The sequence below is a fragment of the Manis pentadactyla genome, chromosome 14 (assembly GCF_030020395.1).
Source record: "Manis pentadactyla isolate mManPen7 chromosome 14, mManPen7.hap1, whole genome shotgun sequence".
In the NCBI taxonomy this organism is placed as follows: Eukaryota; Metazoa; Chordata; class Mammalia; order Pholidota; family Manidae; genus Manis; species Manis pentadactyla.
In genome coordinates this window covers 20,537,552-20,549,706 of record NC_080032.1, presented here as the reverse complement: position 1 = coordinate 20,549,706, position 12,155 = coordinate 20,537,552, and the positions used below count along the sequence as shown (strand labels likewise).

Genomic DNA, 12,155 nt, shown 5'->3' with positions numbered 1-12,155 from the left:
TTCATTCAGTACAATGAACATTTTGAGTGCCTGTATGTGTTGGGGACACAGATGTGCACTGAACAGTCAGAAATTTTTCCTTCAACATTTATGGGTTCAGTTCACCAAACATACATTGGGCACCTAGTGTATGTCAGACCCTGGGGAGGCAGATGAATGAGCCCCAAGCCTGACCCTGGAGGAACTGAAAAACTGGTCCGCACACAGGGGTGAGCGACAACCCCGTTCCTCGGTCAGGACCGTGGCACCCTACCCGATGGTTCCTCAAAAGCTCTGGGAGGGGCAGGCAGTTGGGAAGTTTGCACTGCACCCCTCTCACAGGGCTGCAGAGTGGAGAGGGGGTTCCAGGGGTGGGGGACACTCAGCACGCAGAGAGAGAGAAACTGCTTGAAATAAACACCAAAGGGAAGAACTGGTGAGTGAGGAGATGAATCAGACATGTAAGTGAGAATTTTCAAGAACTCAAGAACTCTCTTAGAGGAGGAAGGAAAAAAAAATCAGCCACAACTTCCGAACGGCACGTTCAACACCAAACTGCCAGCAGCCCTGTGGATGCCCCTCGGGTCCACCACCCTCTCAGGCCAAACACCAGTCAGGAAAACAACAGGCTTTGAGTCCACCACCTCCTGGGGCCGTGGGGAGGACCACACAGGTTCACCCACCTGAAGCCTGTGGCACAGGGCCCGGCACACAGTAAGTGCTGGATAAAATGTTGCCTAATTTTCTTCTACTTCTGGCTGGTTTTTCAACACGGCTACACATTTTTTAACACACACCCCCACCCCCCAATTGAGAGGTGGGGTCCATGTTCCCTCCCCTTGAATCTGGGAGGCTTGTGACTGCTTCAGTCAACAGAGAACAGCAGAAGTGATGCTACATGACATCCCAGGCTGCGTCCATTATACAAGGTGTTGCGGCACCTGCCTTCCTGGCCACAGCACTCACTCTGGGCACCCTGAGCTGCCATGTTGTGAGAGAGCCCAAGCTACACAACAGCCACATTTAGGTGCCTGGCCAATAGTCCCAGAGAAGCCTGGCCTCCAAGTCACTGCAGACCTCAGACAGGTTGGAGAAGAAGGCCCTGGCTGATTCCAGCCCCCAGCCAGTCAGGGCTCCCATTTGATACCCCAAATACCACAGAGCTGCTGTCCCTGCTGAACCCTGCCTGATTTCCTGACCCACCAAATATTATGAGCAGAATACACAGCGGTTGGTGTACATCTCTATGTTTTAGAGTGGTTCCTGTGACAGCTGATACCTGCCCTGTGTATCTTGCACAGTCTAGGAGGATCTGCTAAGCTGGAAAGCATAGGACAACTTTATAAACTGTAAAGTTCTGTATACACTGGAGCCCCGGCATCAGCATTCAGTACACAGAAGAGGGCTTTGCTGCCTTCCTGACCAAACTTTGTAGCCCTGTAACCAAGCTTGCTACCCTCTCAGCCTGGGAGACTCTGCTCTGAGGGCTACTGGCACAGACCTGAACTCATGTGGCAGGTCACCTCTTTGTTCTCGAGATGGGCCTTAGATCATCCCTCCAAGAGGAATGAACTAGAGGACAAAGGCTGCTTTCACTGGGCCCAGGCTGCTCTTGGCAAACATGGGCGGCCAGGGGCACAGTGGGGAGCAGGCGGCCCCACTCATGCCCCCGGGAATGGGTGGGGCCCAGGCAAGCTGCGGCAGCTCTGGGGTCTGGCACGGGCCTCTCCTCCCCCCTCTGGGTCTTTTCCAATCACACCTAAAACTAGGACAGGGCAGAGTACAGATAGGCAATGAGGAAATATTTGGTAAATTAAATAGAATGTTAAAGATTAAAAACAGGCACCCCCAGGATTAAAGTCCAATTATAAACACAAACTACAATATTGTGGGCTCCAGAGCAAGACAGCATAGGATCAAATCCCACCTCTGCTGCTCATCAGCTGTGTGATCTTTTACAAGTGACTTAACCTCTCTGAGCCTTCATTTTGTCATCTGTAAAACAGGGATGGTAATAACCATCTCCCTCCCAGGACTGTCGTGAGGATAAAATGAAGCAATATAAAGTGCTCTGCCTGATGCCTGGCTCCTAGGGGCTGAATTGTGTCTCCCAAAATTTCTATGTTAAAGCCCTAATCCTAGGACCTCAAAATGAGACAATGCTTGTAGATAGGGCCTTTAAAGAGGTGATTAAGTTAAAATGAGACTGTTAGGGTGGGACCTACTCCCATCTGACTGGTGCCTTATAAGAAGAGGAAAGGCGGACACACACAGAGATAAATGGTGCACAGACACAGCGACAAGGCCATGTAAGGACACGAAGAGAAGAGGGCCCTCTGCAAGCCAAGGAGGGAGGCCTCAGGAGAAACAAACCCTGCTGATGCCTTGATCCTGGACTTTGGCCAGCCTCCAGAACTGTGGTAAAATAAATTTCTCTTGTTTAAGCCACTCAGTCTATGGTATTTTGATAGGGCAGACAGGCAGACGTAGCAAATACATCCCCAGGCACAGAGGAAAAGGTAAATAAACATCTCCGCCTACACGTAACATTTGTATATAACTAGGAAACAATATTGCATTAACATGCATGAGCTTACATTAGTGTATGTTTAATACAAAATCTGAGTATACATTAAACAGCATGTATCTGCCAACAGCTGTCCCTCCCTACCTCAGAATTTCTATATAGAACTTTTTTTTTTAAAGAAAACAGTTTTCTTAAACTAATAATACGGACCAAATCCCTTATTGTTCTTATTGATGCATTACTTCACTCTTGGGGAAATAGTTACATTGTGTCCTTTGGGCTCCAAACAAAGACACCTCAAATCTCCCACTCCTTCCAGAACTGCTGGGCCTGGCCGCATGCTGGGCCTGCCCCCTGAATGCCCTCTGGTCCTACTCAAGCTTTCAGACTCAGGTCAGGACACAGCCCACAGCAGGCCCTCAATGTACTTGCCCTGCAAGCCAACTTTGAGATGAGCCAATGACTGCATTTTCAAGATGAAAACACAGGGTTCAGAGAGGGCAGTGACCAGCACAAAGTCACACAGCCAGGACCCAACCCCAGGATCTTTGGCTCCCAGTTCAGTGAGGCTCCCCTGCTGGCCCAGGCTGCCTCCTTACTCATCATTCTGCCTCAACCAAGGAAACCACTGTGTTTATTCAGAATGAAACTACCCAATCCAAGGCCCTTTTCAGCTCTGAAAAATCTCTTTGCCCCCAGTGACAAAAGGGGGTGTCAGGACAGGCATTGGCCTGCATTGGTTTTCCTTCCTCCATTGCTAATGGTCTGAAGCCAGATTTGCTACCAAAAAAGACGGGTGCAGCTTCTTTTCCAGTCCAGCAAAACTTACCTATTATTTACACTCCACACTACACCCCCTCCCAGTACTGGATTTTCCAGCTGGAATAACCAGAGGTCCTGCCGGCCTGGCTCATCCCACCAAGACCCAGCTTGGCAGCAACAGTTCTCATGACTCCCCCACCTTCCCTGGCTTTAGAACTCAGGCTACAGGGGCCCTGGGGGCAGAGGGGAGCCCTGCCCTGGAGACCCACCTCTGACGCCTCCCTGCTGTGTGACCTTGGACACTCCAGGCGTCCTTCAGTGTCCCCATCTGCAAAATGGGGCTAATCAGAGCGCCTGACTCACTGCAGAGTGTTACACAAGCTCCGGAGTCAAAGCGGTGTAACCCTCTGCCCGCTTAGAGGGCCACGGCGACGGAGGCCCTCTGGTAGGACAGGAGCGCCCTCTAGCGTCTCGATGTAGAAATCATTCGGCCTAGGACAGCCAGGCAAAGTCTTCCACCAAATTGGTTCAGATAATAAATACCCTTGGGAAGGGCTGTAAAGAGATAACTGCGCCCATGTATTTAGTGCCTACTAGGTGCCAAGTGTTCCCCCTACTGTTCTCCACAATCAGATGCTGACATAATCCCCATTTGAGAACGGGGAGCTTTTCATCCCCAGATGAGAAAACTGAGGCTCAGGGACATGAAGCGGCTCACTCAAGGTCATACAGCAGGGAAGGCTGGATTTGAAACCCAGGACTGTCTTGACACCAAAGTTCCACTCTTTACTGGACCCCCTAGAATCAGAAGATTGCACACAGTAAAAAAAAAAAAAAAAAACTCAAGTTGAATCCTCTCCAGTGCTTCATTCTACCAACAGAGAACCTGATGCAAAGAGAGGATAAGCAATTGCCTCAAGGTCACACAGCTGTTAACACCCCAGATCCCGGGCTCCCAGAATGCTTTGCCCCCACGCCCACTGCTCCAGAGCTTCTGCTCTGCACTTATCACTCCTTTTGCAGCCATGGAATTGGCATGTCCCTTCTAAATGGCTCTAAACCCTTGAATGCCCAAAACTCAGCAACGGCTCCTTTGGGCAGCAAGGACCACCAGCCTGGAAGATCTCCATCTGACAGTAGGGTTCCTTTTGGCCTGTCGGCATGAAGTCCCCAGTCACATGGGCAGGTGGCCGAGGCCCACCAGGACCAGGGAGGAGTGGCCTTCCAAGCCCGGGGTGTCACCAGCATCACAAGGTTCTCTTCTTATTTTATGTCAAGAATCCTGTGGACTGACTTGGGATAGGGGCCATTCCAGGTGGGAAAAAACTCAGAAACTGTCCAAAGCTGGAGGTGCCAAGGGGAGCTGGCCTGGGTCCCACAGGACTCTCATAAAGCCCACAGTGGGAGTCAGCAGGGCCTGCTGACGCTTTAAGGGCTCTGTGGCCTCCTCCTGGGGGCTCAGAAATGCCGAGAACATCTCAGGGGCAGAAGAATTTCACAGGCAGGCTTGGGGCTTGAATCCTCAGGGAAAGGCTTCAGGAGTCCTACCCAGGCATCTACCTCAACAACCTTCACACACAGGCAGGGCAGGAATGAGCCTTCACACTGTACAGACAGGACAGCAAGGCTGTGGAGGGGCTGGGTGACATGTCTAACTGACATTTCCAACTCCCCAAGGCCAAAGCCAAATCCAGATCTGCCCCCCAAGACCCTCCCAGCTGCAGTTTTTCTAAAGGAGTCAACAGCAGCTCCATCCTCCGAATTATCAGGCCCCAAAACCCCACATCCAAGTCAGAGCAAATCCTGTGGCTTGACCTTCAGAACAGACCCAGAATCTATGCACTTGTCCCCAATTCCTCTGCTGCCCCCAGTCTGACCCCACCACTGTCTCCCACCCAGACAACAGAAGTGGCTCTTTGCTGCACAGAGGATGAGGGATCTGTTCAAAGCTGGAGTCAGACTGTGTCCCTCCTACTCGAAGTGACACCCCTCCCAGCTCAGGTGCCTACAGAGCACAAGGCAAGGTCCTCAAGGCCCTCAAGGGTCCTCAAGGGTCCTCAAGGCCCTGTATGACCTCACCACCAGCTCACATGCCCTCATCCATGCTGTAGCCGCTGGTCGCCCTGGCCTCCTCTGGTTCCACAGAAGTGCCTGTGCACACTCGGGCCTCAGGGCCTTTGCACTGGCAGCTGCCTCTTCCTCCAAGCTTCCCTGGCCTATTCCCGACCCTCTTCCAAAGTCTCTGTTCAAATACCACCTTCTCAGGGACCACTCCAGCCCCAACCATCAAGCCCTGCTAAGCCTCCTTACCTGTTTACTCCCTTCTTTCCACGCCCAGCCTCTTGACACACTATTCGGTATTCTTATGTGTCATGCCCACAGTTTATTGCCTGAACCCCCACCAGAGTTAGTCCCTGAGGCAGGGATCTTTATCTTATTCACTGATGTATTCCAAGCACTCTTGACACACTATTCAGCTTTCTTATGCGTCATGCCCAGTTTATTGCCTGAACCCCCACCAGAGTTAGTCCCCGAGGCAGGGATCTTTATCTTATTCACTGATGTGTTCCAAGCACTCAGGACAGGGCCTGGCATATGTGTGGAGCTGAGCTGCACTGTGGGCCCTTCAGGTGTCTACATTGGCATCAACTGCTAACACTTCCTCAGGACCTCCTGAGCACTGGGCTTGGTTTGCACTGCCTCACTGAGTCCCCAGGACACCCCGCGAGGGAGCTGCTATCATTGTTTCCAGTCTACAGATGGCAAAATTGACTTTCTGAAAGGCTAGGAGACTCGCCCAAGGCCCCAGGCTCCATTAGGGGCTCAGGGGGGATTAAAAGTCAGCAGGGCCCAAATCCAGCTGTTCTCAGCTCTGCGACGAAAATCCAGCTGTTCTCAGCTCTGCGACGACTGGGCTTAAAAACACGCCAGTGGTTCGAGTCAAATGCAAATCTCTCGTGACGCTTGCTGTCCTGTGGCCCAAACATCAGACCCAACTCAAACAGCACAAAAATAGCCAGTTCTTGTTATTTTAGCCACAGACATTGCAAAGCCAAACCAGACCCTTAGCACAAACTGACAGCACACAGATCCAAGACTCATGAGCTAGTAATAAAAATAACGATAGCAACTATAATTGTGTGCCAACGGTGCAAGCTGGGTGCCAGGCACCACACTACAGCCCACAGCCATTTAATCCCCGCAACACCTCAGACACCCTCAGTCAGTCGGGGCGTCCATCGGCCCATACCTATGGAGCACCCACTAGGTGCCAGGCCTGTGCCAGAGGCTGGGGACTCAGCGGTGAAGCAGACAGACAGCCTTTCTCCCTAAGGCAGGCTGTGTGCAGTAACCGAGCACATTAGCCTCAGGGTCGGACTTCCCAAGTTCAAACCCCAGCTCGGTCCCTTAGCAGCTATTTAATATCAAGTGGGCACTCAACCTCTTGAAGTTTGTTTTCGCATCTGTAAAATAATAACACCCACCTCTTGGGGTTGACGTGAAGCTGAGTCGGGAGGCCACACATGGAGGGCTGGGAGGGAAAGAGGAGACTATATGCCGTTGCCTCATGATTGCTATTATCCCTGGAGGTGATGGCAGCTGAGTGGGGGGTACAGCTAAGTAACCAAGTGGCAGGGAGCCTGGGAAGAAGAGCCAAACAAACCCATTTAGTCATTTGGACATTCTTCCACCCCCAAAAAAAAAACTGGTCGTGGGGTTGAATGGGGGTAGATGAAGCTTACCAACCCAGATGCAAAATAAAGCGGTTTTTGAAAGAAGAGAGGGGATGCGAATTCAATGGTCCACGAAGGTTTATTGCTGACGCTGAGAGGGCCCCCTCTGTCCTGGCCAGCAAAGCAAAGGAAGGAGGGCCTCTAACAGGTCAGGAGGCTTTATACGGCCAGAGCTCTGGCAGGCTCTTTAAGGGGAGGCGCCAGGGAAAAGGGGGGCTTGAGGCTTGCTGACATGGCCTCTGGAGGATGCTTGTAGCCTAGGTAGATGACACCTAGGTCTCTGTGAGGTGGTGGGTGGGCTTATTCAATAGGCGGTCTCAGGTCCGGATTCTATCAGTTTTCCCCATCATTCCAAGGCGAGCGAGCCGTGGAACCACAGACCCTGGTGAGGAAGCTGAGAGGCAGATGAGGGACCCACAACCCACAGCGTGGAGACTGTCCTTGGCCTCGGTCCCCGTGCCACAGAGTAGCTTCCGGAAGAAGCTGTCAGAAGGGACACTCTGCCAGCCCCGTAGCCGGCGGTGAGGAAGAGGGGAAGGTGGCCAGCAGTGGGTCAGCCTCCCAGGCCCCTCAGGCCGGGAGAACCTGGGGATGTGAGGTGCCCCCCCACCCCCAGAAAAGAACTCTTACACAGAGCGAGCCCACTCTAGGTCCTGCCGTGAGCCCCTTGGCTAGTCCTCAGCAGGGTCTTGGAAGGTGAGGCTGACCACCCCACTTACAGATGGGGAAACTGAGGCTCAGAGCACTGATAGGACTTGATTTCGGCGGAGCTGGGGTCCTGAGGCAGGGCTCGCTCCCCCCAGTACCCAGCATGGCCCAGGGCAACATCCCGCTATCCTCCTCCACCTTGCAAAGCTTGATCTGAGGAAAAAGCTTTCCTGTGGGCTGCCAGGTCACCAGCCCCACGGGCCTCCACTCCCCCGTCTGAGAAGGCAGAAGACCAGGCTCACTGAGGTAGCTAAAATGACTGACAGGGAGACCTGGGCTCAAATACACGCTCTGACAATTCCCATCCGGGAGAACTCAGGGAGCTGCTTAACCTCTCAGGCCTCAGTTTCCCTAACTACAAAACAGGGGGAAGTCATGCGATCTACCCACAGGCTCTCATGAGGATGTGATGAGACACCCACGAAAGGCGCAGGCCCGGGATGTTGTGAGCGCGCCCTAGGAAAGGTGACGGTGCTGGTGGCTGTGATGATCGCCATTAACACTACCGCTCCTGTTGCTGTAACTGACAACAGGAGGCAACCAGCTCGATGCCAATGCCCCCAAAAGGCCACCAGCCTCGGGACCATCTGGCTAGGTTATCTCAGCAACAGAGGAGATTCGGTGGCTCAAAACAGCACCAGCACCAGCGTAGCCATCAGCTACAGTAACTAATGATCTGAAACAGCAACTTGATCTCCCTCCCTCACTTCCCAGCTGATGCTGACCACTGACAGCACCTGACGTGGCGGGGCAGGTGGTTTCTCCCCCCAGAACAGAACTATAGCTACGTGCAAGACTCAGGCCACCAACAGGAAGCTGCCGACTTCCCACCCCGATGACAACTTTGCACGCACGAATCTGCTACAGCCCACACTGGGCCCGACTTCTAAGAGGCTTACTTAAGAAATAACCTGAAAGGTAAATGAAGATTCACTAGGTTGCGCATATCGTGAACTCTTGGGAGCAACTCAAGTGAGTGTCCAGCCACAGGAGAAGAGCTAATAAATCAAAATAAGTGTGAACACTAAGCAGCCATTAAACACCATGTTTTTACAGGGTGGTTTTTTTTTTGTTCGTGAATGCTCATAGTAGCATAAATTTTTTTATTTTGGTATCATTAATATAAAATCACATGGGCAACATTGTGGTTACTAGATTCCCCCCATTATCAAGTCCTCACCACATACCTCATTACAGTCACACTCCATCAGCCTAGTAAGATACTATACAGTCACTACTTGTCTTCTCTCTGCTATAGTGCCTTCCCCGTGCCCCCGTATGTTATGTGTGCTAATTGTAATGCCCCTTATTCCCCTTCTTACAAGGTGTTTTTAAGTGATGTGGGCCAGTGTCCATGTTACCAGTGGGCACACAGAAAAGACATGTGCACCCAGCTCCTGTTCACTCAGCCGGCAGTCAGCAAGGCCCTGTTCTGGATCAAACTGAGAATGACAAAACACAGTGTGGGATCCCAGAACGGATCCTGGAACAGATAAAGGACATTACTGGAAAATCCAGTGAAATCTGAATCACACAGGCTTTCTCAGCCTTGGTGCTGACATTTGGGGCAGGATCATCCTTTGTGATGGTGTTTGGGGGATGGGAGGCTCTCCTGTGCATTGTCCTGAGCAGCATCCCTGGACTCTACCCACAAGATGCCAGTTGCATCCCCCAATCCCTTCAGTTGTGACAATCAAAGAATGTCACCAGACATTGTAGTGTCCTCTGAAGGTCAAAATTGTCCCTGGATGGGAGTCACTGGAATAAAGTTAGTTGATACTTATTTCAATGGTATTAAACCAATGTTAATTTCTTCCCTTAGACAAATTACTTATGTTATAAGATGCAACACAAGGGCCAGATGGAGGAAGGGTAATCAGGAACCTCCCTCCTATCTCTGCAGCTTCTCTATCAATCTGAACGTATTCTGCCGTAGATAGAGGGGTCAGGAAGCCCCCGGAAGAGGGGACATTGAGCAGAAGCCTGAGAGCAGTGAGGAGGGACCTGGACTGGGGGTGGCAGATGAGTGCATGACCTCCACTAAGCGACCACAGAGCCAGAGAGAGCCCCCTGCCGGCCATGTGCGACAGTTCACGGGGAGCTGTTCACTCTCAATATGACGGTAGCTTCCTGGGAAAGAGGAAGAGCTAACATTTGCTGAAAGGCAGCTTCCAGGTTTCAGAAGTAAGCTAAAGGCTTTCCAGGAATGGCCCCAACAAGCAGATGAGGAAGGTGGCATGTCCCCACTTTGCAGATGAGGAAGCTGAACCTGGCCAGGGGATGTGGCTTTGTTCTGATCTGGGTCTGAAACTTGCGGATTTCCTCCTTCTCAAGGTTCCTCAGGATCTCTCAACAAGCAACGTTGCCAGCTTAACTTCCGAGAAGCAGGGCAAATTCTGTTACACGCATGCCTGGCTGTCTGCAGTGATGTGGAGGGACAGAGAAACTAAGGAAGTTGCAAAGCCAGTGGCCAGCCCTCAATACTCCAGGACCTGGTCACCCACAGGAGGCAGGTAACCAAGTGGAAATCTCTCTCAGCTGCACAGCTAGGAAAGGCTTTCTAAACCACCTCACCCCATCTCTCCATTGCGCAGATGGGGAAACTGCAGCTCAGAGAGGCACAGACTTGACCGAAATCTCCTGCACATACACAGTCAAGGTAAAGCCCGGTGGGAGCCATCTCCCTATGTATCCAACTCCCAAAGTTGCTCCTGTGAAGGCGACAGCATCCTCCACCACCCACTTGCCACAGGCCTGGCTCCTGGGACCTACCTTCAGCATGCTGACCACTCATGCTCCTTCTCACACCCACCCTGGCCCTTTGCACATGCTGTTCCCTCTGCCTGGCACACCCGTCCCCCGCCCTAGCTGAGCATCACCTGCCAGCTCCTTACACATTCTCTAGTGCTTAGCTTCCTCAGGAGGCTCTCCTGGGCACCTCACCTGGAGGAGACCATGCCCCCCACAGCTCTGTGCACGAGCCCCCCAACACACATGCAGTCTTTGTTCCAATTCCTTGAGCAGGGCCTGTGTCCCCACCAAATGGTAAGTTCTACAAGGTCAGGGAACCGTGCCTCTCTAGCTCAACCCTTGGATCCGAGCGTGTGACGCTAGCCCTGAACTGCTGCTCTAAGCATGTGTGGAAAGACGGCAGCTGCAGTGATGTGCCCAGGAACCACGCCGAGGTCCCTGCTCCTGGGCCGGCAGGCTTTATCTTACTCACCTCTGCACCTCCAGTTCTGACACCAATTCCAATGTGTGCGGCTTTTTCCCAACCCTCCCAAGCAATTCTCTGATACCTGCTGGGTGTCCTACAACTTAACTCAATGCTGACACTGTCTACTGGGAGGCAGATCAGATCCCACAGATCAAACGGCCCTCTACTTCGGAGGCCAATTGCAAACCCACGTTATTACCTGTACTTCTGGTTATAAATCAGAGGTTCCCGTGACTCCCTCCATGGCTTTGATTAATTTGCTAGGACAGCACACAGAACTCAGGAAATGTTTCACTTACTAGGTGACCACCAGTTCATTATGAAGGGATATAACTCGGCAACCGCCAGACGGGAGAAGTGCACAGGGCAGGGTGAGGGAAAGGGTGCGGGGCTTCCGGGCTCTCTGAATGTCACCCTCCCCTCGTCTCCCCGTGTTCAGCAGCCCGGAAGCTCCCTGAACCCCATCTTTTCAGGCTTCTAGGAGTCCACATTACGCAGGCATGACCGATTAAATCATTGGCCACTGATGGCCGATTCAACCTCCAGCCCTCTCCCCTTCTTGGAGATCAGGGGATGAAACTGAAAGTTCCAACCCTCTGATCACACGGTGGGTTTCCCGCCTGTTGCCACTAGAATGTGTTTTCCCAAAGTCACCAGCAACAGACTGGTTCTAGACAGCAACTCTCCACTGCCCTCACCGGCCAGGCCTAGGAGAGTCTCTGCCTCTCTGAGCTGCTGGCAAGGGCAGAAGATAAGCTTTTCTGAGGTTTGCTCCAGCTCCAAAGGTGGGGTAAAGGTGCCAACGTTCTCTAGCGCTTGCCTGACTCAGCTAAGCCCAATGCCAGCACCTCAGGTAGAAAATGATTATCTTTGCTATACAGATAAGGAAACCGGCTCAGAGACCAAGGAAGTGGCCTGGAGTCCCTCAAGAGTAAGAGGCAAAAAGGGAGGATTCAAACCCGTGTCGAACTCCAAACACACACCACCGCTCCCAGTACCAGACCCGGCGAGTGCACCCTGCCTGCTTCCTGTCACTGCTGTTACTCCAAGTCTTTCCCAGTTCAGAGCCTGCCCACGTCAGGCATCCCAGCCGATCCTCCCGATAATCCTGTGTGGGGCGCCAGGCACAGACAGGCTGAGTGACCAGCCCCGGCTCACACAGCTACCCAACGCGGGAGTCCCCAGGGACACAGACTTGGTTAGCAGCCCCAGAACCTGGGCTTCAGCT

The 12,155-nt window shown here is 52.4% G+C and overlaps 1 protein-coding gene across 2 annotated transcripts in view; it reads right to left on the bottom strand.

Annotated features, from left to right (window-relative positions):
* LOC118934118 (uncharacterized protein KIAA1671-like) overlaps window positions 1-12,155 on the bottom strand; it is a 271,613-nt gene that overhangs the window by 74,295 nt on the left and 185,163 nt on the right. The gene's annotated exons all lie outside the window — the stretch shown is intronic.